Genomic DNA, 26,233 nt, shown 5'->3' with positions numbered 1-26,233 from the left:
ATTAAAGAAATGGTCACAGCATATGCGTTTCTCACTTCTACTGAAGACAAAGGAGAATTTTTAAAGAATATTGATGATGTTTTATCAATAAAACAAGAGTGAATGAGTTTTAATGCTGTTGATGTTCTTCAAGTCTTCATAAGTCATACAATAGTGTTGTGTTATGCCCAGTACACATTGTATGATTTTGGGCTGTCCCGGATGAAAGAAGAAAAATCGTGGCGATTTCTGTGGTCGTGGCTCCTAAACGGTGGTCTTGCGTCGTACTGTGAGAGAGGTTCAAAGACGGACGTTGTCACGGTCTTGCGACTAAAGATAGCCTGAGATCATTTTCAGACAGGGTCATAAATTTAGCATGATCTTCTCACAGTGTGTTTGCTGATACGACCAACGTCTACAGACTAGCCAATGAAAATGCAACAGGAAATGGCTTATTGATCAATGTGACATCCAGCTAAAACTACTTACCTCAAGCTCAATTGTGAAAATTGGCACACCAAGTTGGTCTCTTTTACCTAGCTCCGTAGTCTATGTGATAAGCAAATACTATTACTATACTATACTACGCGTCACTATTTTTTAAAGTAAATTTGCATTTGTCCTTAGACAATAAATGACAATAAAATTTACCTGACAATAAAATAAACCACAATAAAGATTCAGTGGAGAAATGATGATATACCGTGAAACCAGAATCTTAAAAAAAATAGATGTCTTCATTGTACAGTCTACATATATGTACGTTTATTAGATCCATGTCATACAGTGTGATTTCTAATGATCTTATAGGTTTGCCAAAATCACATGCTGTAGCAGGCATAAGGACATTTGTGGAAGAATTGTGGGAGGATGGATTGGTCAAACAAAAAAAACAAAACAAACAAAAAAAAAGTAGTAGTAGTAAGGCGGGACTTAATTTTATCCATCAGGACTTGATTGGATGGTTGTGGTTTGCTATTGGTGAATCTCATGTAAGTGACAGGTTGCCCCGCCCTCGTGCCAGTAAACACATCATCAGAGAAGAGAAGAGACCCTTCACCAAGGGATGAAAAATTATTATGAGGGGACGTGATTTAAAAAATAAATAATGATGTACAGTTCACGGATACATCATTTAAATCATTTTATACAACTATAATCGTCAAGTTTGATTTCCGCCAATCCCTCTCGGACCACTACAAATAAAATTGACAATAGCTCATTCATCGCTTCACAAAGAAACGATATTCATTCGAGATCAGTCTGATTTTGTGAAATGATCCATCAGATTCATTGACAGTATCCGACTAAAAACAATCGGAAGTCGCTGAGACAGTAAAGAAACAGAGTGTGAAGTAACATTATTCACTTGAACAGCAGCTGGTTAATAAGTGAATAATATCGACAGGAATGAGAATAACAACTCAATGTTCTTCAGTGGGCTGTTTTAAAGAGATTTTGGAGAGGGTGGAGGTGTGGTTTCAGCGCGCGCTTTGGCTCATTATGGTCAGTTGGCGTTCTGTGCTCGAGGAGAGAACGACGTGTACTTGAAGATAAAGCCATATTAAAGGATGTTGTTTCCTAAAGATAATATTGTCTAATGACAGTGATTAATGATCAATAGTTGTCTTCATTTCAGCTGTGGTGAGTGGATAACTTTTCTTAGTTCTGCAATGCGTTTGATAGCGCTGTGAAATTTTACATTAAAACTGTCAAGTTGAGCGTAGCCTACAACACCTTTATATGAGCTTACGCACATTTTTTGTTGTTGTTTTCGAAAACAGATTATATTTCAGTTTGTGTATTATCTATTATTAGTAAGGATGCCTATAACTAATTGTTAGATGTATCACTGTATGACTTGTCACAATATTATGAAACAGTATGCGCCAGACTTCGTAGGACCGTGTAAAGTAGCATCATTATTAGACACCTATGCATAATACTCATTTTGCCACGGACCTCTCTCTTTCTCTGCCGCTGTTTTTATTATTATTAAATGTACAAACAATAGGCTGAGCTCTTATTTTTCCTGTCTGTTTCTTCTTTTTCTCTGTTACTGTAATAATAGGCTATTGCACAGCAATAACACTGTGGCCCCAAAATATTTGGACGCTTAAACAAAAGTTAAGTATCAAACCAAGTGACATTTATTTTAAAGACACCTACACCATAATATGTCCAAGACACTTGAGATAGATAAAATTAAGACAACATATTTACACACTTTCTGGGTGCTGTTTTTTTTTTTTATTAACTTTTATTTCTTTTTTAATTTAAAGTCGGCAGACTCGGCATGAAACAGAAGTTATGATAGTCTTTTCTTCCCTATTGTGTGACTTCCATCTTGCGGGACTTGATTTTGTCCATGGGGAAATGATTAGATGGCTGTGGTTTGCTATTTGTGGGTCTCATGTGAGTGACAGGAGTAATATGTCATCAGAGAAGAGATGTTGCTGCAAGAGAGATAATTAAAGATAAAGAGGGCACATTACTTAAAAAAAAAATAATGATGTGCTCTGATAAATAATTTATAATGATGCAATATTCCATAAAAAAAAGAAAAAAGAATTGTCAATTTTGATTACATGGTGACTTTAAATGTTCTATTATATTTTGTGCATCCTTACCAGCATAGCAAAATTGCCTCCGCCAATGCTTAAGATTGGGGTGGGACTATCTGTTTGCCATGCCAAAGGGAGTGTTTAGGACACCTGTTTGGAAATGTTTGGTTAGTCAAATTTGGTATCCACTAAATTTGAAGAACCTTTCTACCGTTGACAAAGTACAATCTGTATATGCAAGAAGAGGAAGAGCGCAGATTAAAATGTTATGGGTCTTCTCCCAATTGCCTCAGTATTGAATAAAATGTTAATGAGATTTTCCTCCATTTGCTAGTTAAGGTCTAAGTAGCGATGCTGAGCAGTATAATCTCATTCTCCACCCATATATTTTTTAATAACAGGGGCCTTAAGTTCATAGGAGAAACCTATTAATGATTTACACCGTGCGAAATCCACAGCATGTTGCCCCCTTAGAGTCCTCATGCATCTTTATTGTGTCTTCAAGAGCCTTAACCACCCCCATCCGCAGGCTGTGTGTGTGCTTCTTTGTTGACGCCGCCTCTAAGTGAATGCTATGGATCTCAAGATCTCAAAGAGCATCCAGAGACCAGCTGGATTCCCAGAGTGCAGCTGAGGTGAAAGGGGCTCAAAGCATCAGCTGCAGATGAATAAAGCCATGGATTTGGTAGAGCAAGCATCTTCAGCAGCAGCAGCAGAAGGTTTATACCAGATTGGCTCTGTCATAGAAACGCCATACCATAATCACCACCACACACTCCTGCAGCTAAACTAAACCGGCTTTTTGATCAGAGCGGCCACATCATAATGGAATGCGCACACTGATATATAATGAGCTGTAATTGGACTTTTGCCTGTGATGGTACGCATCTGAAATGCTATATTTGGGTTTCTCTTCCAAAAATGTTTAGTCTGCTGAACTAAACTTAACTGTCTGTGATGTTTTTGATCTTAAAGGTTAAAAGGATGTGAAAAGATGGTAACCAGGGGCTTTCAAGCTCCATAAACATATCATAAATATGACTTGTGCACATTTTTCCAAGTGTTCTGAAGTCTATGGGAGCTTTGTATGAGGAACAGATCGATTAAAGTAGTTAGGTCAGTGACATGCTCTTTATTTCTCTGGATTTATTTTCATTGATTTACTTCCTGAACAAGTGCGTTGTTTTCACATTCACCTGAATCGCGCCATTTCGAGTGCAAACAAACTCAGACCAGGTAGTCTCGTGTTTGTTACCCCAGTGCACTCTTGGCATTACCAATTTTTCCATGCGAACTGTACCCAGTTTCAAACTAAACTGCCGGGGTAGTTTCAGTGACCTGAAAATCTTGCTCTCGAATCTCATTCACACTTGGCTCCTTATAACGCATCAAGCCAAGTATGACATCAGTGTACGTCATTGGTTCTGGCGTGCCTTTAACTGATCGCGATGCATTCTCATTTCCCTTTTGGCCTACTGCAGTCACTACACACTACATTTAGTGCTGACAAGCGGTTTGATTCCATCTCTTGATTGTGACAAATTAGCTCTGTTGTTTGATTTCAATTGAGCGTAAGAGCCAGGTAGCTGCACCTGGACATCTGACAGACTGGAAGCAGCGTGCCAAGTTTACTCAGTGATGCTAATGCACTTGATAATTGTTGGTAAATTGTAAGCACATGGAGCTGAGGTTGGTCTAATGTTTCAGAGGTTGAATTCTGTCCAGGCGTCATTCGGGCTTGTAATGTCTTTGTGTATCAGATCTCCATCCAATGTTTTAGTCAACAAGCCAATGCATTCCAGTGAGTGTCAACCAAGCGCAGTGAATAGTAATGATTATTACCGTTTGAAAAATGACCTTGCTAGTTATGCATGCCCTGTCTGCTAATCCATTAGTTCTGGTTATGCTTTTCGACATAGATTTTACATTGGACATCAATTGGCAACCCAATGTACCAAAATTGTACAAAAGTAGCAAAAATGTTCAATGAATCAAAATAAATTGTAAGCTTCTTCTCCTCCATTTGAACTCTTTTCCCTCCATTGGTGGAATTTTCTGGCAATCCATATGTTCACTGTTATAGGGTAGGGGGCGCTACTAAACATCTTTTTACAGAAGATTACAGAATCTCCGGATCCAAAAACAAGTGAAAAAGAAACAGAAACAAGCGACAGAAGCATTGCTTACGCACATGTAAGCTAACGCGATCATCAACCATTAAACATATAAATCAAAATTGCCTAATGTTACTGAATGAAATGTCAAACCCATGAAGAGGTATAGGACTGTGCAAGTTTTGGGGGTATTGATGGACTGGTTCTGAATCCTATCTGGAAGTAGTCTTGGACAGAAATTCGATTTTCTCAGCTTTTTTGATCAAAATGTTGCTTTTTTTTTATGAAAATTACCCACATTCAAGTGTTGATAAAAAAACAATGCACGAAGCTAGAATACATTTTTTTTTTCTGTTTTAAAGCAGGCTTTTTTATATATATATATTGTATGATATATATATTGTACAAAAAATTCAGGGGGCCGTGAACGTTTTGTGAAATGATCCAAAATGCTGGCGCTGGCAACTGTTTTTTGCTATCCTAAACTTGCGTGCTTATATAAATAATGTTTTATTAGCATTTAATATTGTTTCCCTGCTGTCCACGACCCTATCAGAACCGACCTGCGGCCGGTTTTTGGTTCAAACACAACAAGTTGAGGAAAACTGTGCCAGTCACATCTGTCCCGATGAACAGAAACTACTTGAAAGGTCAGGAATAACCATGTTAGCATCATATAAGCATAATCACATTTCTTTACAATGTGTACATTTGTTAAATTTATAACAAAGGATTATGTTGGTATATCTTGTTTGCCTGTATAATGTGGCATACTTTGTTGACCTTTTGAGCTGCATAGTTCATGCCGCCCTTCCGTTCGAATACTAATGAAGCATTGTGAGCTCTCAGCTGCTAGGGTCAAATTACACGGATTGCAAGGGTAGGTTTTATTGTCATTGTCTTATTGATTTTATAGCACAAACTCGCCTAATTAGTCTGCATTTGGGCAAGATTGGAGCCAGAAAATTTTATTTGTTGAGAAGTCAAGTCAAGTCACCTTCATTTATATAGCGCTTTTAACAATATAGATTGTTTCAAAGCAGCTTTACAGTGATAATAGGAAATTACAGTAACAGAGATTGTTTTGGCTTTATAGCAGCTCTAGAATAAAGTTATTGTCCAGCTAAAGTTAGTTCTGATTGATTGATTCACTTCTGTTGCAAAGATCATTAGTTATTAACTTAGGGGCCGCTAACACGACACCGTTCTAACAGAAAACACTCAACGTGCTCCGGCCCATTGATGATATCCCCTACACTTTAGCTTACTTTTTACAGAAATAATATACGAAATAATAAATGTATGTAATGCTGTTGAACACTTAAAATTGAAAGAAGATGTATTATAGTTTATATTAATATTAAATGCAATTAGCTGAACTTCAGTGTGCTTTTTTGACCCACTTAAGTGTGTCTTTTGATGTAAATTCATAATTAATTCTATTGTCTTTGAAATATGTTTAAAGTGTCAAATGTACTGTAAAGCATTTATCTTATGGTCATGTATTTAAATATTTGTAATTAAACACTTCTAATGATGATGTTGCAATTTAGTACATCTAGGTACTTCATATGCTTTATGTTACTCATCAAAATAATTGTACTTCTTTAAAGCATGACAAGGTTATTGGGCACACTTTAGTTTAGGGTCCAATTCTTACTATTAACTAGTTGCTTATCAGCATGCATTTACTAGGAAATTGGCTGTTTATTAGTACTTGTAAAGCACATTAATGCCTTATTCTGCATGACCATATTCTACATCCCTTAATCCTACCCAATACCTAAACTTAACTACCTTACTGACTGTTAATACGCTGCAATTAGGAGTTGTCACAAATTGGTTGCAATAATTAGGAGAAAAGGATCTAAATGCATTTTGTTTATTAAAGGGATAGTTCACTTTGAAATTAATTTTTGATATGTTTTAGCTTACCTCAAGGGCATCCAAGATGTAGGTGTCTTTGTTTCCGCAGTAGTTTCAATTTTGATATTTTTAGGTCAAACCGTTCTTGTCTGTCAGTCATATAATGCAGGTCGATGGTCACTGTCTCAAAACCCAAGCACAGAGTCCAAATTAAAACAATTCCCCATCGTCCAAATTAAACAATTCCCCATCGTAAGTACACATTGATGGCCTAAGACACGAAACGAGCGGTTTGTGTGAGAAAACGAACAGTATTTATATCGTTGTTATCTCTTGAACACAGCACACGTCCAAATGATCTGACGGCGCGGGCGGGTATAGATATATAAATAGATGTCGCCTTGACTACGGTTTCGTTCCAATGAACTGCAGTAGCGAAGGCGACATCTAGTGTATACATCTATACCCGCCCACGGGCGGGTATAGATGTATACACTAGATGTCGCTTGGCTACGGTTTCGTTCCAATGAACTGCAGTAGCCAAGGCGACATCTATTTATATATCTATACCCGCCTGCGCCGTCAGATCATTTGGACGTGTGCTGTGTTCAAGAGATAACAACGATATAAATACTGTTCGTTTTCTCACACAAACCGCTCGTTTCGTGTCTTAGGCCATCAATGTGTACTTACGATGGGGAATTGTTTAATTTGGACGATGGGGAATTGTTTTAATTTGGACTCTGTGCTTGTGTTTTGAGACAGTGACCATCGACCTGCATTATATGACTGACAGACAAGAGCGGTTTGACCTAAAAATATCAAAATTGAAACTACTGCGGAAAAAAAGACACCTACATCTTGGATGCCCTTGAGGTAAGCTAAAACATACCAAAATTTTATTTCAAAGTGAACTATCCCTTTAACAAAATAAACGCAGAAATAGAGAAACCAACTTAATGCGAAGTAGAATGACAATGAACTGAAAGAAACACAGGGCTTAAATAGACAAACCAATCAAAGAAATGTGAAAACACCTGTGACCACTTAATCAAACCATTTGTAACCTAGACAAACTGAAACAGAAACGAGAGAAAACTGAAACATAATACAAAACTCACCTAAACAAACTCAGATTATCCCTAACATGTCACCCCCATCAAGGTGCGTCTTCACGCCTTACAAATAACAACAAAAACACAAGAGTTCAATAGAGGGGGTGGGAGGGGCCTTAGGTGGGGGCCGTTGAACCATGACAAAGTACAGGCAGGAGAGGGAGGGAGGAGCCATGGTGGAGGCTTGGCAGCTGGAACCAGGGGGATGAGTGATTGAGACGAAGCTGATTGTGGAGACCCAGGTGGAACCACGGGACTGCAGGGACCGGGCACGACGGAGGGCAGGGCAGAGCTTCAGCGACAAGCAATTGAGGTGAAGCCAGGGCGCCGGAGGACTGGGGCGAATGTAAAGCGACTGAGGACCAAGGCGGAGTTAATAATAATAATAATAATAATTCGTTACATTTATATAGCGCTTTTTCTGAGACCTCAAAGCGCTTTACATAGAAGGGGGGAATCTCCTCAACCACCACCAATGTGCAGCATCCACTTGGATGATGCGACGGCAGCCATATTGCGCCAGAACGCCCACCACACACCAGCTTACTGGTGGAGAGGAGACAGTGATGAAGCCAATCAGTATATGGGGATGATTAGGAGGCCATGATAGACAGAAGCCAAGGGGCAAATTTGGCCAGGATGCCGGGGTTACACCCCTACTCTTTTTCGAAGGACATCCTGGGATTTTTAATGACCACAGAGAGTCAGGACCTCGGTTTAACGTCTCATCCGAAGGACGGTGCTCTTTTGGCAGTATAGTGTCCCCGTCACTATACTGGGGCATTAGGACCCACACAGACCACAGGGTGAGCGCCCCCTGCTGGCCTCACTAACACCTCTTCCAGCAGCAACCTGGTTTTCTCAGGAGGTCTCCTATCCAGGTACTAACCAGGCTCAGCCCTGCTTAGCTTCAGTGGGCAACCAGTCTTGGGCTACAGGGTGATATGGCTGCTTGCTGGGGGTTTTGCCCTAGTTGAAGGGAAGGAGGAGCCCGATGGAGCCAAAGGGGTGGAGGGACAAAGCAAAGCTGAAGCCATGGTGTAGACAGAGCAATGACTGACCAATGTGGAGCCAGAGGGACGAGGAAGCCTGGTGGAGCCGAAGGGATGACAGCCCTAAGTGGAGGCACCATGGTGGATCCAACTGCTCGACAGACCTAGGAGGAGTGGCGTCTTTCAGTACCGTACCGGAGGTCCTAGGTGGAGCTACTGGGTCGACCCACCAGGACTGGACCGACAAATTCTCTGACTGAGGCCAGCCAATGATGATCAGAGAGGGAGCCAAAGGACTAAGGAGAGGCAGTGCAGGCAAAGCTGGAGTCCTGAGCAGTACAGATGGGTGAGAACAGACAGGCAGAACAGGGTAACATGGAACAGTCATAAAACCCAGGAACTGGTCTCTAGCACTGAATTTGCAGACTTGGAACAGGCAGTTTAAAAACAGGCAGAGGAGGTGGGAGTGTGAGACAGGGTGGGAAAATCAAAACTAAAAGTTCAGTACTGCCAACAGGGACAGGCTCAGTGCAGGGAAGTAGTTGTAGTTGTAGTTGAAGGTGTTGGGCTACAGACATCACCTTATACTCCACCAGTGCTTCCAGGGGCAAAGGCGATGTTGCCAGCTCACACACCTAATCAGAAGTGATTGGCGGTGTTGCTGGGCTTGTGGTAATGGCTGACACTCTGCTCTCCTCCCTGCTCTTTGTAGATGGTGAATGGGGAACCGTTGTGGAGAAGTACCCACTCCACGTACTCCTTGAAATTCCCCAGAGCCCCCTCTCCCCTCTTAATTCCCCAGACCACACCCTAGTCCTCTCTTTCAGGCCTGCCCGGAAAAACACAAACAGGCTTGTGTAGTCATAGTGGACTAGATGTTGAAGGTCCAGGTGTGTTCCTCTAGGGATTGGTTCTCCTGGGAGAGTAGGAGGATCTGGATTGCTACTAAATCCATATTATTTGGTCAGTTCTTCTGTCACAAATTGGGTGCAATAATGAGGAGAAAATGGTTTAAATGCTGCAGTCTTTGTTTTATTAACAAAAGGAACTCAGAAACAGTGATTATATAGACAGATCAAACCAATCAAAGAAATGTGAAAACATCTGTGACCACTTAATTAAACTATTTGTTACCTAGGAGACTAACTGAAACAGAGAAACTTGAGAAAACTGAGGCACAGAACTGAAACATAACACAAAACTAGAGTTGAGCGCTGTTCAACAGATTCTTAAACACCTCTGATTGGCCATTGTGTTGACACATTTAAAAGCAGGGGTCTATCGATCCCTAATATATCCACTGATAGATGGATCCGCTGAAAGACGCCGTTTTCAAACACTCCCATGTGTATCTGTGTAAGAGCTCGATGAAGGGCTTCAAAGATGTCATTGTTGATCATTGTAGCCAATCACAGACATATTTGTTGAGCGCTTGTTTATCCCTAACAGTTGTTTATTGATGCAAAAAAACGTAGTTAATAGTTAGTTAATAGTGAGATTACAGTTTTTAAAAGTATAATTTTTACATACAGATGAAATTTACATACAAAATTTAAACTTTACAATAGATCACATTATAAAAACAAAACAAAGAACTGTTTATCCATTGTAGAAGCAGCAGGTTCAAATCACTAAATTATTAATGATAAGTAAAAACAAGTTTAGAGGTTAGAGTTGATAAGAAGTTAAATGTTATGTATGAATACACACAACTTATACTGAAATTAGTAAGTGCTTTAATTTTACATAGCAGCACGCTTTGTAGCCTATGAAATTAAAATTGAAGATAGTCAGGGTATAATTTAGAGATTTTTTTGTAAGGCAACATTTATTTTGTTGATGTGTGGATAATTAACTTACTGGTTAGACTGATTTGCCAAATGTCCATCAAACAAACACATATGGCTTTTTGTGTGAAATGCTTTCTGTGTTAGCCAGCTGTTTGTGTTTGTTTTGCTTTGGAATAGGTCATTAGTGCCACGCCGTTTAACTTTTATCAGAGAAAAAAGAGGAGAGTAACAGATTGGACCTGCATCACGTGTCTCTCCTGTTTTCATTTTTCCACTGCTAGTCATTGCGGGCTCTCAGCCCCAATCCACCCTCTAAGTGCCTTGATGTCTTTGTGCTGTGGGCTGGAAGAAGGACCCTCTGTTCCCCGCTGTCTGAACTGCTGCCGTACGGAATTTTCACAGGATTTTCTCCCTAATTAACCCCCATTTTTGTGTGCAGAGACCCACTTTTTTTGTGATGGAGGAATGCGATAGGCATTAGTGCTCCTTGAGTTCTGTTGTTTTTTGCTAAGCCTGGCTCAATCTCAACATTGGGCCGCTTGTTGGGGCCCAGCAGAAGCATGTAATTGCACAAAGGCCATGGAGACGGTACAACACTGGAGTAGGCGTGATAACATCTTCACAGCTTATTTTAGCCCAGCTCAACTCAATTAGTGTCACCACATGCCCTCGGACCAGCACTGCCAAAATTTATAGAGGCCTGCTCCTTGAACAGACTGGCTTTTCAAACTTGTGACTGAAAATTTGGGTAATTGAGTTGAGTGCCTTATGATCTATCAAATCTGAATTGATGTTGATGCACATTACATTTAATACATCGTAAACTAGATTTGCATTTCCTGAAGGAATGCGTTTCCTGCAGGTCTTCAAAATTGATAAAACATTTAAAAAATACACCTTTTAAGACTGAAAACCCTCTGAAATATTGTTAGTGGTATAAAAATGATCTTTAGGCCGCGTGTCCACCCCCAAAAAATTGCCAGCGAATTTTTTAATTGTTTTCAATGGGAGTGGCGCATATTTAAAAACGGCAGCAGCATGACGAGGCGCTGAGTGTCTGTTTCAAGCTGAGTGCTTGGCAGTTTTTCCAGACACAGAGAGTTGAAACATTTTCAACATTGGGTAAAAATATAAATATAAACATTGATCAGCGAACATAAGCAGAACCTCAACCGAACCTGCTTGACGCATGACAAAAACCCTCATTGGTTCTTGCTGAAGCTCAAAAGTGCTTCTTAACACACGAGAATGAACCGCATCAGTTCTTGTTGAAGCTCAAATGTGCTGCGTAACACAAGAATGAACCTCATTGATTTTTGCAGAAGCTCAAACGTGTTTCTTAACACACAAGAATGAACCTCACTGGTTCTTACGGAAGCTCAAACGTGCTGCGTAACACAAGAATAAACCACACTGGTTCTTGCGGAAGCTCAAACGTGCTGCGTAACACGAGAATGAACCTCATTGGTTCTTGTTGAAGCTCAAACGTGTTTCTTAACACACAAGAATGAACCTCATTGGTTCTTACGGAAGCTCAAATGTGCTGCGTAACATGAGAATGAACCTCATTGGTTCTTGTTGAAGCTCAAAAGTGTTTCTTAACACAAGAATGAACCTCATTGGTTCTTGTTGAAGCTCAAACGAGCTGCATAACATGAGAATGAACCTCATTGGTTTTTGTGGAAGCTCAAACGTGCTGCGTAACAAGAATGAACCTCACTGGTTTTTGTTGAAGCTCAAACGTTCTGCGTAACACAAGAATGAACCTCATTGGTTCTTGAAGAAGCTCAAACCTGCTGCGTAACACAAGAATGAACCTTATTGGTCTTGAAGAAGCTCAAACGTGCTGCGTAACACGAGAATGAACATCATTGGTTCTTGCTGAAGCTCAAGCGTGCTGCGTAACACAAGAATGAACCTCATTGGTTATTGCTGAAGCTCAAACGTGCTGCGTAACACAAGAATTAACTTCATTGGTTCTTGCTGAAGCTCAAACGTGCTGTGTAACACAAGAATGAACCTCATTGGTTCTTGCTGAAACTCAAAAGTGTTTCTTAACACAGGAATGAACCTCACTGGTTCTTGTTGAAGCTCAAACGTGCTGCGTAACACGAGAATGAACCTCATTGGTTCTTGCTGAAGCTCAATCGTGCTGCGTAACACAATAATGAACCTCTTTGGTTCTTGCTGAAGCTCAAATATGCTGCGTAACATGAGAATTAACCTCACTGGTTCTTGCTGAAGCTCAAACGTACTGCGTAACACAAGAATGAACCTCACTGGTTATTGCTGAAGCTCAAACGTGCTGCGTAACACAAGAATGAACCTCATTGGTTCTCGCACCTCAAGCAAACATGCTTGAGCTTCAGTTTACCACAACTGATGTGTGAATTGATTGATAAATGTATATATGTGAATAAAAACCTAAATTCAATCTGTTCCTCATATAAAGCGATCGAGTCTCTTCAGAAAATTTTGACTAAACCACCTGATTCAAATGGTTTAGTTTTACGATCCCTTTATTAACTTTTTGAAGTGACAAAGTGGTAGTTGTGACTGTTAATGGAGGGACAGAAACCTCTCAAGATTTAATTAAAAACATCTTCATTTCTGTTCTGAAGATGAACAAAAGTTTTACAGGTTTGGAATGACATGAGTGTGAGTAAATGATGACATAATTTTCATTATTTGTGTGAACCTCTAATGTAATTTACAGAGGTCTTACATTTCGTTAGCCTCATAACATAATTGCCTAAGTCATTTTAAAAAAAATATTACTTAGGCAATTATGCTATGAGGCTAACGATTTGAAAAAATAGTAATGTACAGAAGCATGTTGACTTAAAACCTAAGCTGTATTTAGCATAAAATCTGACATGGTTTCCATTCTTCTCATTCAACACCAGTATGAAAGCAAATCCAGCTCAAGCACGTGCCTGCCTTTCAGCCGAACACCCACAGCTCTGCAAGCCAAAGAGCCATTGAACATCCAGCAGGGATCTGATGTGGAAACTCAACACATGGGGAAAGGGAATTCACCTTAGTCCAAATCAAACAGGGCTGACATTGTCCTTGGCAAACCTGAACCCCCTTTTTAATTTTTGGGCATGTGTGGGTTGAGGTGAATTCGCTGATTCTGGAATTTGGATCAAACCCAGTCTGACCACTTAAGTGAAAAGGTGCAAATGTGACAGAACGCAAGATTAGTTTGAGTTTAAATAGTCGATACCTTTGCTTCTGTTTAACCTCCTGGCCGTCACATACATGTCCCTGTTTATAGCCCTTTTTGAAGAGGACTAGGTTTTTAACACAATCTGCACACAAAAACAGACTAATAGCATGAGTGTAGTCTGTTTCATGAACAAATGTCTCTTAAAAAGAAAATTAAGTCAACAAAGGATGATTCTCACCTTAAATATCTCCTTTCCTCAACTATATACATATGGATATATGGATGCCTTCACTTCAGCCTGCATAGTTAAACATGCCTTGTGTTTGTTTGTGTCGTGTGAACACACAGCTTCCTAGAAATGGGGAGTTTTAGTCATGTAGCATATGGAAATGAGGAGTGCTGTGTGCCCATGGCTGTAATTTTTGGAGCCGGAGGTCGGTTAGTCTAGGCGTCCGTTTGGGTGAGGGGGGCACCGAGCGGTTTGGGGGCTTGCTGTGGTCACACCACACTGGAAACTCAAGGACCCCGAATCAGCCGCTCTGCTATTTAACAGTAAAATACGATCTTATCAGGATCCCGCTTCTGTGTTAATAATGGACCTTGGGAAAGCCATGCGCCAGTGTGTCTTCTTTGCGACGCACATCAAATGATTGTAGTATGATGCAGTAAATTCGCAGAGATAACCACGACTTCTCAGAGAAACGCTTTTGTCTCCAGTCAGAGAAAAGGAACAGGCATGTGCTATTTTAACAGTTTGTTTTCTCTGGTTTCTCTAATGAGATTTACCGCAGAGTAAGAGCTGGCTTGATTCCCAGCCTGATCCATCCCTCCGGCGATAAACAGAAACGTTTTCCCATCCTTTACTGAACTGCTAAGTAAAATGCAGAATGCTACGTTCAACTGTTTTAAGATGGGCTCCTCATGACATCATCCACTTTTCCCAGGCCTTCCCCCCAGTATAATGATCAGCCTTCAGCCGCAGCTGCTTTTAATTACACATGCAGTGTTTCTCTTCAGTTCTCAGGACTGATGATTCTTATTCACTCCCTTATCCAGACAACTGTTTATCAGGACTTTAGCTTGCCTACGGAAATATGATGTCTGCTGGAAGTGCAGGGTGTGAATAAGGGGGTTTGCAACAGCATTTTCAAACAAACCACAAAAGTTAGGCTACAAGTTCATATTTTTACTCAACACTAAAGAAGAGAACAGTCTCTTTTACCTTTGACGGAAACCACAGCAACAGTTACTCCAACGTTTTGCATTAAAACTGGTATTAAACAGTACACTGACACAACTAGAATATTGTTTAAAATCTGAGAAATGCCTGTTTTAAGGCATTAAAAGCCAATCTAAGCTAAGCCACAGAGTCTTGACTAGTGGAACGGTAAACTGGTAACTCTCAAATCCTATAAGATTAAGGATTTAATGTGCATTAAACAGAGCCCCTTTCCCCACAAAGACTTTCTGTGAACCTTTATGACCCATAATTCACAGTAAAACTAGAAAAATGAGTGCTGTTTGAACATGCAGAAGTTGTGGGTGGTTGCCAGGTTGTTACTAATTGGTTGTTAGGGTGTTCTGGGTTGGTTACTTACTGGCCTAAGTCAAAAGAGCCTTAATTCTCAAGACAAACAATTTGAGGTATCATTAATGTCCTTAGCACAAAGTGCTGGACAAGTAAATTTGTTCCTAATAAGTTCCTAACTGTAGATGATGCATAATGTGTCTGTGTTTTTTTAATCAAGATTCGTTCTGCATTTAACATTTCAAACTTTATACAGTGGCCTATATGTTATATATATTTAGGGAAAGGGTATATTTTAGATCATGACACCATTTCAAGTTTTTACCATTTTAAAACCCCCTTTGCCAAAAAATAAGTCATAATGACTTAGTTAAAAGTACAAAAATTGCATAAGTCTCTCAACTATTATGAGATCATATAAATGCTTGCTAATTTGCTAAATTAGAGTCGTTTTAAATGGAGTATAGCGTGTTACATTGCTACACTGTCAGAAATAGGGGTACAGTAGGAGACCATTTCTGTCCCCCAAGGTACATCCTTGCCACTATATCTCACAACATTTCTGTGAAATCCATCATATCTCACAATTGCGACTTTATTTTGTGTAATATTCACTTTTTCTCACCATTGCGACTATATTTTATTAGACGACTTTATATTGGGTTTCCATAACATTGAAAGACATCTCCAAAAGTATGTCATGTAAACATCTATGTGCAGTTGTAATGATTGCGTTAGCAAATACAACTACCCAATGATGCATTCAGGAGACATGAAGCCTGCTAAAGGACATGCTCTGATTCAACGTGCTCTCCTCTGACTATGCCTATGAGTCTTTCTCCAACAGTATTTTCCGTTCTGTCCAGCGCTCGTGCTGTGTTGTGTAAGAGGCACGCCTCTTAAATTCCCTGTGGTGAGATCAGATTTTTGGTGTAGACAGGAACCACAATATGCAGTCCTGTTATGTAAGAGAGAAGGGTCTTTTGGGTTTGTTTACAATGTTCCTTTCAGCCTAGAGGAGGTTCTTTTGTAGCAGAGGATGACTGAATGTAACAACTACAGCAAACGTTAGAAATGAAGCATTTAATGAGCACCAGCCAACAAGGGTGCGGTTGAATCTAAACATCCATGTGACACCATCAAAGGGGTCTTTTGGGTCAGAAGATGGGTTTTCTTATAGGACCAAAATATATTTTCCTTGTCGGTGGTTCGCTCTGGCTTGCTGACAGATCTGATGTCTATGCACACTGTTTGCAGCACTGTGTGCATGTGTGAGTGATTTGAGTGCTCAAAAACAAAAACAAAAATGACTCATGGTCAATGCAGTGCACTTTTAAAGGCTTTCACACTCAAATTTGCACTAGAAACATGGAAAATGAAGTATACTCAAGCAATTACAGTGGATATTCTCAGGTAGGAGGAATATTCCAACCCAGTTCTTAAGATGCAAAACTCCCAGTGTGAGTTTCGTAAGGAATAACCCTTCAACATTGTTCCCATACATGTTTGACCCAAACTGCCTAACCGGAACTGACATGGATGGGTGGACTGATTTCTCTGACATTTGAAAAGAAAAAGGCCTTTCTGATTGGGCAGTGAAAGGGCTCAAGCAGGAAAGGGCTCAAGAACAGTGTATGGCCAAAGGAAATGACTCTTTTCTTTGTCGATATGAGAGAGAAATTCTTGGCAGGCTGGACTTTTATCAGTGAAATGAATGGGCAGGTCATTTCCGTACCTTGGTGAAATCTGTCTTTAGTGTTGAGCAATGCCATGCTTTACTCAGAAAAGTGCTTTTTTTATGACAAATTATGTTACATCATGGGTAAACTTAGTTATATCAAACAGTTTTGTATTTCCAAAGATATCAGTGATTGCAAGACAGCAAAAGAATCAACATATCTCCAAACCATTATGAATCTTTGCAGTGTAAGGGCAACTTGACTCACCTGTTATTATAAATTATAAACTGAACAACAACAGGTTTTAAACTGTGTAACTTTTGCTAGAAAGAAAAACATCCGATTGAAAAATTTCGGAAAGCACAGAACATGATTTTTATGGAAGCTTGTTTCCGCCACAGAATGAAAAATAAAAAAGTGACTTTTTTATCTTACAGTTCTGACTTTTGACTCAATTCTGACAATTCAATTGCGAGTTTACATCATATAAAGTCGCAATTGTGTGTTATAAAGTCAGAATTGCATGATATAAAGTCGTAATTGCGTGTTATAAAGTCAGAATTGTGAGAAACTTTGCGTTGGTTCCACCAACAAACTTTGTGTACAGTTGCAAAGAACATGCAATTTTTGCAAGCAAATGGAAAAGCTTTTGCGAGGGAACGCAAAGGTTTTGCAAGCGAATGCAAAGTTTCTCAGGGGAACGCAAAACATTTGCGAGAGAATGCAAAAGCATTGACTTATTATTTTTTCTCCCTTGTCATATATTTGTTCACCACCATGTCACCTTAGGGGCTCTGTACATAACAGTTGTGGGAGAATCACATGTTGAATAGTGTATTTTGAGTCATGTTAAGTTTTAGTTTTTTTTTATGTTTGACCTTTATAAACATGCACCAATGCACTGACGTAAATTATGTTTGTACTCACAAAATCAGAGATCTTTTGAAATGTAATCACAAGGAGACACATTTGAGACGTTACTACCAGGTGTAGCCTAAACGACAGTGTGTCTCGCCTGATCAATTGTGAATGGATCACCTGAGAGGAATGTTAATAAGGTCTTAAGGCTTGTACTCTGCAACAAACAATATTAACAAATCATGTATGTTTTCTTCAAGAGTCTTTGGCAAGGCTTTGTTTACTTAACTGTATAGTGTACATTACAACTAACTTTGTTTATTCCCTGGAAAATATCAGTTTGTCATTGTTAACACTATTATTGAAGTCTAAGCAAAAAGATAAACAATGGGAATTTATTGAAGAAAGATGCAGTTGGAGCTGTATTGATTTTGTGAGTTGTGTGTTTCGGTGTGTTTAAGGTGTAGGATTGCCGTGTTTACTCTGGCTTAGCTGTAACCGCAGCATCCTGCCCATTAGTGGGCAGCAACTGTGTGTTTGTGTGGTTTGCTGGTGAGAGTCAGGTGCTAAAACATGGCAGTGGCCAAATGTTAGTCCTCCAGAGAAAAGCATACAGACCCAATGAATACAGCCTTGCAGTGTAAAATTGTAATATAAAAACATTAGAATACTCCCAAAACTGCAGAACGAACTACTGTAGTTGTCTTACTGCTAACTGTAACTTTGACAGTTTTTATGTATGCATCTTTTAAGACATGGAAAACAGAACGCGTGTGGTCAGAAGTCTCCGTTCACTTTTAATGTATTTCAAATCTGACAAGCATTAAAAACTGTACTTGGAGATATAAATTTGATTAAATAAAAGGTCACTTCAGTATACTGCAAGAGAGAATATTTTCATTACTGTGTTTAAGTAAACTTTTAAAAAGGGAACTTTCCAAAATCAAATTAAGTTTTATTTGAAGTACATTATAAAACATTATATTTTAATAATCTTTTGTTGTGCTTTAAATTAGGCTTTAAATAAGTGTTTTAACAAAATATAGTTACTTGATATTTTATTTAAAGTTAATATACAATGTGTAATCATAAACAGTATTTAAATACATGGCATAAAAGTTTAAATTGAAATGACATTACAGTATATTTTAGTTTACCATAAATGCTTGTCAGTATAGTCGTTAGTACCATATTTCTTTTATTATTGCATTTAATATAAATCTAAACTATAATACTTTTTCATTAAATTGCAATTAAGTGTAAGAAAATATTACATTAAGTTCACACTTAAGTATTCATTTAATGTATATAATTTCCATACTACAGTATAAGTATAAGTACTTTTTTAAGTATGCTTTGTCTTCCAAAGTTATTAGCCACTCAGCATTTTCACTGGCCACAATTTTGACATCGACATTTATATTTACCTCGGGGAAAAACTGCCATATAGATATTTTTAATATTATCTCATAATTTGGCAGCAGGTATATCAGGCTTCTGTCACTTTAAGACCTAAAGCATGGATCCATTATACTGTTACACATGCATTTTCTTTCTCAACTGTTTACGTTCACTTAAAACAAAACTTACTGAGTTTACGTGAATCCTCGCCAAGACTGGCATTTAAACATTATTTTGTGTGTATTTAACTGTTAAAGTGCCATAAGCAGCAAAAAAGAACTCAATTTAGTACTGAGCGCCGGCTTTAAAGGGGTCATATAATGGTATATGCACTTTTACAAGTTGATTGTACTGCAGTGCCTGTACACAACCATCATAAAATGCTAAAAATCCATCCAGTGTTTTTTTTTTTAATCTTCTTATATGTTTTCCCGTCTCAAATCAAGCCGTTGGACGCCCCTCCCACGATTGTTAATTGACAGCAGCGTTTCAACACAGACCCGCCCTCGCTCGTGAGCGAGCTGTCATCATAGTCCGCCGTTGTTGATACGCTGGAGCACTGTCTATGAGCAGAATGGCGTCTAGGCGATTGTGGTGTTCTGTTCTTGGGTGTAATAACGAACACAGCAGTCATTTTGATGTTCCTAAGGCCCTGTTTACACGAGAACGCTCGCGGGTGAAAACGTAAAAATATTTTATCAGATGTGCCTTTCGTTTAGACGGCGACGGCGACGGCGACGGCGTTTTTGGGGCTTAAAAACGCAAAAAAGTGAAACCACCCTCCAGAGTGGAAATCTTAAAAACGCTCCACCGTCGCGTTCCCGTCTAAAGGGTAAAAACGCAAAAGTCTGTAGTAGAAGGAAGGTTGTATGCAGGCGCGCGGACTTGGTGTTGTTGTGTGGCAGTGCTTCACATTGCCACCTAGCCGCCTGGAGGGCATACTACATCAAATTTCACACACTTTTGCGTCACCATATGCACGCAGATTTCCCCCCCATAACGCTCGTCTAAACGCAGAATAAAAAGTGATAACGCAACGCCACTTTTGCGTTTTCTCTTCAGATCGTTTACGTGTAAACATAGCCTAAATCCGAACCGCTGAAGACGCAGTGGCTGAGTTTTGTTTTCGAAGGGAATATTCCCCATGATCAACAGCAATGCTTTCATGTTTGCGCGAATCATTTCATACACCAGCCTGCTTTACAAACAAGGGGCAGTATAAAGCTGGTTTTGCTAAGAAGCTGCTCCTGAAGAAAGGATCGGTACCAACTATTCGTGTTCCTGCTGCACCTCCAGAAGAAGTGAGTGTAACGTTTTATTAAACTTTATATTAATCTTTATATTAATCTTTGCAAATCGCTTGCACGCTTCACGATGAATGCGGCTAAGGTTTACACTAAGGGTACATTACGGCATGTTTTCTATGTACGACGTTCTCAGTATAATTCATAATCCCACGTTTATAATGAACAACGCGTTATGGTTATTGTGTTATTACAAACTGTGTACGCAGGTGTTAAAGTTAACGTGGTAATACTACACTAAGCTTACTTTTGTAGATGGTTTATAATGGTGTCTGTTACTGATTAAGAAGTAATGTAAAAAAAAACAGTTATAACTGCATGAAGATGAATGGTAATACAAAATTCTTAGGTGTCCTTCAACTACTGTTAGAAACATTCCTGCCGTGACCTCATATCAGTGCTTCAGCCCTGACAGTTGTACTGTACCTAACACTGCTTAGATAACGTTACGCATCACTGACAAGCCTACGTTTACCGAAAAAAAGGTTTTCATGACCATTATCTGTAACATCAATCTGTCAATGAACTAAAGTATACATCAGTAAACACATAGCGTTCGTATCTCACTACTCTACCCTGCCAGTACATACAAAGATAGATCAAAGTGACATTACGTTAACCAACCATTCAGAAACGTCCTGTTCGAGCCTTAATTGTCGAACTTCTTCGCGGCCGTCATCTTGTTCCGGGTCCATCTCCGGTTCAAATTGATACGGTTGCACAGTGTCCTCAGAGACTCCCGCTGCCATTCTTCAAAATATACCCTCAACTGTTGTCAAGGCAACACTCCAGGTGTATTATGTCAAAACGCCCCACAGAACAGAGGGGCGGGGTGAGCAAAGCTCATTATCATTTAAAGGCACATGCACTTAAATGGCGTGCTGAAAACAGAGCTGTTTTTGACCAGGAAAAAATGAGTGTTTTCTTACAATACTACTGAGAATTTTTAATTAAAGTATATTACAAACTTTTAATTTAGACCCTAAAGAATCATATTAGCTTGTACAAAAATGGCATTATATGACCCCTTTAACAGCTTTAAAACACTTTGGGTGTGAGCACAAAATCTGCGGGAATGAGTAACAATTATATGCAATACGCCCAATCCCACGCCGGAATTCAAGCACTGTAACACCAACAATATTCATCCAGAGCAAATTAAACGAGTCATCAACAATATTCATCCGGAGACAATTAAACGAGTGAGTGAGGAGAGGCGGGTTTGTGTGTCACTCGCTGTCGGAGAAATGAGAGAGTGAGAAAGCGCAGTTGGTAAAGTGTATCTATTCTGCGGGAAATGAGTATTGGAAGTGTTTCAGATATTTCAGTATCGATATGTATCGAAAAAATATATATTTTTGACAGCACTACATAGCACTTCAGAAGCATTTTTTAAAAGATTACAATTGAAAAATGTATATATTAGAAATAAAATTCAATCCGCCATAGTGGCTAGTAGGAGTGACTGCGTTACACGCCACTTATGTAATGTGGGTTGGCGGGTGTTAATGTGAAGCAATATGAGTGCAATGTAATCTTGACTAACAGTTTTGGAGATTTCAGTCTTACTGAAAGCAAGTAGGAGCTGACTAGACACAGCTGGACTGACTTGCTTCAAAAGGACCCACAGAAGTCAAGCAAGTCATGCAATTCAGAAAAGATAAAGCAAAACAAAGACAAACTCCTCATGCTCATTACAAAGCAGAAGAACAGCGGAAGCAGATTGAAGAACTCTCCCATTTCTGCCCACAAGCGGGCTATAAGAGTCTATGTCTCAGGAAGAGGGAGGAACAGGTCCAGCCATGCTTCCTGTGTCCTAGTGCTGTTCCCTCCAGACCTGTCTTATCCAATCATCCCTTCATTTTCCCATGAGAAATGTCCCAGTGCACAAAGACCTTGCCCTCTTTATATATCTACCCTGTTTCAGCATGGTCTTCCTGTGAGCTATACCTCACATTCGCCTGCAGTGCTTTCCTTCCGCTCTGGATTGTTCTGTGACGCACACAACTGCTTTCCTGTCAGGAAAAAGCATGCAACCCCCCTTCAACCACTTATTCCTTTTTATTTCATTTCGACTGTAGCCTCTAAAGTACCTTTCGAAATAATTAATCAAAGAAATTTTGGGGGAAAGCTTTGAGAACATTTATATGCTAGAGTAGGCTACACTTAAAAATAGACAACATTAACTTTTTGCACTTTACAGTCTCTTCCTTTCCCTTCCAGGAAATCAGAGCAAAAATAGTGATGACTTTTGCACTCATGTGCGCATCCAATTTTTTGTCCAATCAGGTGCTCTCTAGATTTAGAATGTCCCTCCACCTAATGCCACCTGCTGTGACTAGCAATAGCAAGGTTCACGAATGTGATGTAAACTAAGTGCACGCAATACATCCATAAAGAACAACACCAGACACCGAACAAGGGAAACACGAGGACTTACTGTAAATACAGACAGGGATGAAGGCCAAACAAGCATAACAAAAAAACTGGGAACAATCAATGAAACTAATCAACAAAGAAAACTACAAAACTACTACAAGTTAAACAGGAAACAGCAACAAAACAGAAACACAAAACATGAGTCCCGAGCAGGGTTTGTGACACATGATGGCGAGTTTTGCAAGGGCAAACACCATTCAAATTGTGTTCATAAAATGTAAATTATTTAGTGAACATTAGACAAAGCTAAACACATTTTTACCAGCCTGACATCAACAAAATCTCTCATGGAAACTGCCATCGTCGCTTTTGCTCAGTATTCTCACAGATTGCTTTTGAATTGACTGCCGTCTAGCGCCAACAAAAACAGTTTTCTGGAAATTGGCAGCAGTTTGATGCTCTGTTACAGTATATTCAGTTAGTATTGATGGTGGTGTGTTACGTAAATGCTTCTGTATGTCTGATAGCACACAGACCTTGGCCCATCACATCTCATCATCAGTTACAGTTGACAACAGCAGCCAAAGCAAATTGAAAATCTATTTCCTGTATTGCCTAGTGTTGTATTATGATATGATTTCCCTTGTGAAAAGAACTACACTTTAGCATAGTTTTTAAAAAGAATACTTATTATGGAAATTATAAACTTTAAAATAATATATTTAAGTGCAAAATTAATGTAATTTTGGTGGACATTTAATTGCATGCTATTTACAATTAAATTAAAATGTAGTATACTTTAAATATACATTAAATGCAAGGAGTTGAACTTAGGAGTGCTTTTTGTCCCATTTAAGTAGAACATGTTTAAGTAACTGTAAATTCAAAATTACTTACGTTTTCTTCGAAATTTGATTAAAGTGTACTGCCGAATGTACTGACAAGTGTACTCAAGTAGCCTTTTATTGCATTAATATCATATCATCTGCAAGTACAGTTTCTTTTTTTAATATACCTCTAATTTAAAGCACACTACAAGTGCACATTCAGTAAAATTCAGTAAAAAGTAAGTGCTTTTTCACAAGGGTTAGTCTACTCTTCTATGAGCCGCAAATTTCCCCTATGTTCCAGAAAATCATCTTGGAATCAAACAACGTGTGTGTGCTATGTGTGCACTTCCTGTCTGTTTCTTTGATCCAACCCATTACTTTTATCAAGCAATCACACCCCTAACACCTGGAACCAACAATGGTCTCTCTCTCTCTCTCTCCCTTCTCCTCGGTGCTCTGTGTTGTCTTTGGTGTGGTAGTTTGTCTTAAACGTGGTGTGCTGGTAGTTATGGCATGCTGGGTCAAACAAGAGGCCCAGTCATGATGGTCTTCCAGGCGGCCAGCTGCCTCTACCACCCAAAACTACCCCTCCCAAAACCGCTTAGAGTTGTCCTTTATAAAAATACATACTTTTATAATGCCTTCATTCTTAGAGCCAGGCAGACATAATCACTGTTTGCTGGGTGTAATGTGTGTGTAGATGTGCATGTGTTTTATATCAGGCTGCAGGACTGTGATTGCTTATTGGTTTGGAGAAGCAAGACTACATTCACAGTGTCTTATGCATATGTGCACCTGGTAGACTTTAAAATGAAAACAATAAATCAATAAAACTGTCCCACTTTAACTTATAACTAAACATTTATAGTTCCTGAATTATATGTGAGTGGACCGTGCAAAACTCTATAGGGTGTTCTGGGTGTTTGCTTGCTGACAAAGTCAAAGAGCTTACCCCAAGTCCCTATGATATTCTAAATATATGGCTTGTGTCCCTCTTTCAATGTAAGTCTAAGGGATTTTTCACCTGTTTTATTGTACACCTGGCAAAAATCATTAGTTGGATCACCAAATTGGAAAAATAAATGGCAAAAAAATCACATGATTTAAGGTTTCATTAATGTCCATAGAGCATTTTTCCTACAATAATCAAAAAAGTATCATAAGAGTAGTCTATATGATTAGTAGGAAATATTAGTGGCAGACATATGCTTGACTTTTAATTCACGGAAGGTCTGTGACGCTTAGTGTCAAGAGCAGATGGAAAATACCTATACATAACAAAACATACACATGCATCCTTCAACAAGTGCCTTTGACTTCTCACATAGCCGCTCCTGGCTCAGGCTGTTGAATTCTAGTAAAGTTTGGCACTGCCCAGTCTTGTGCTTCTTTTTGGAATGAGTGAATTGCGCGGGTCGAGGGTGACTGATCTCACTCCTTAGGGCAGCAGATGGCCAGTGAGATGCACAAAGAAGCTCACAATGTGAGCGACTGCCATTCAGATCATCTTTTCTGAATGGGACAGGACATACATCCCACAATACCCTGGTTCAGCCCTCTGCAGCCCGGCGTCTGGAACCGACAAAGCACATTGGCTGCTTCTGTGTTCCATGTCTTAAAAAGCCACAGTGTTCGAAGCATATCATCACACTGCCTGCTGGTACTTATCATAATGAAGCAGCCGTCCGCCTCCCTGATGCATCTCCAGCACACTGTTCCTTGCTTCATTGAAGCTTGGTCGTGTGAAAGAAGATGGTGTTAGTGGCATTCAGTGCTCACTCCCGGGTTAGAGGTCATGGTTAGGGTGGTGTGTTTATAATCCTCCCCCAACCCACCATATCCATATCCTCTCGAGCTGCTCTGGCACCCCAAAGTTCCTTCTCACCCTTAACCCCTCAATAACGTTCACAGGATATGAAAGTTCCCAAGCAGCCAGCAGCACTTCATCCTGCCACTAATAAAATGTTCATTATGGATATTTTCCAAATTTAGCTTTAAGACAAAACAATGCTAACACAAACATATATTCAGTCCAAACACTTTGCTTGGAGGGGTCGAGTTACTCAACCATTATGGTTCAGACAAAAAAATAAAAAGAAAATTGTGAGGAATTTCCTAGCCTGAAAATAAACAGTGAGGTTGTATGAAGTCTACCCTTGTAAAAGCTTGTGGTGCTACGTCATGGAATGTGGCAGCAGGACAGAAGCATGAGGTCTGTTTAGATTTGGGGTTGGGGGTTGGAGTGGGGCTTCCCACTGCAGACTGCACACATAAGAGCCGACTGTGTGTTACTGACACATGCCCCTCCCTTCCTCTGTTTCTCCACAGTTGAGCGATGGAGAGAGAGGGGAACAGCTGTGGTAGAGAGACAGTGAAGGGCGAAGGATCTCAGTGAGAGTCAGATGCTGCACAAGGCAGGAACAGAGAGAAGTCGGCCATAGAGAACATTGGGAAAGGAGGATGACCACTGCAAAGGAATACGTCTAACAGAAATATGAAGGAATATCTTTGTGTGCTTTGACAAGTGGCAGTATAACAGGTAAAAGTAACTCTACTACTATACAATATTGTTGTTTTAAATGTGTGTGTTTGTGTTTAGGTGGATAGTTGGATGGATAGACTCATGTAGTCAGTTTAGACAGATGTATAAATATATGGAGTT

The 26,233-nt window shown here is 39.5% G+C and overlaps 1 protein-coding gene across 2 annotated transcripts in view; it reads left to right on the top strand.

Moving 5' to 3' along the window:
* Positions 1-1,482: 1,482 nt before the first annotated feature.
* Positions 1,483-26,233, top strand: part of tiam2b (TIAM Rac1 associated GEF 2b) — a 47,742-nt gene continuing 22,991 nt past the window's right edge. The window contains exons 1-2 of one of the 2 annotated variants that reach the window (XM_084433064.1): positions 1,483-1,623; positions 25,900-26,110. The gene's annotated coding sequence lies outside the window, so the exon portion shown is untranslated. Of the gene's footprint in view, positions 1,624-25,899; positions 26,111-26,233 lie in introns of those variants that run through there. The other variant, XM_084433063.1, reaches the window with a different exon arrangement.

The sequence above is a fragment of the Rutilus rutilus genome, assembly GCF_951802725.1.
Source record: "Rutilus rutilus genome assembly, chromosome: 15".
NCBI lineage: Eukaryota > Metazoa > Chordata > Actinopteri > Cypriniformes > Leuciscidae > Rutilus > Rutilus rutilus.
The sequence above is the reverse complement of the archived record's forward strand: the minus strand, read 5'-3'. Positions and strand labels throughout refer to the sequence as shown.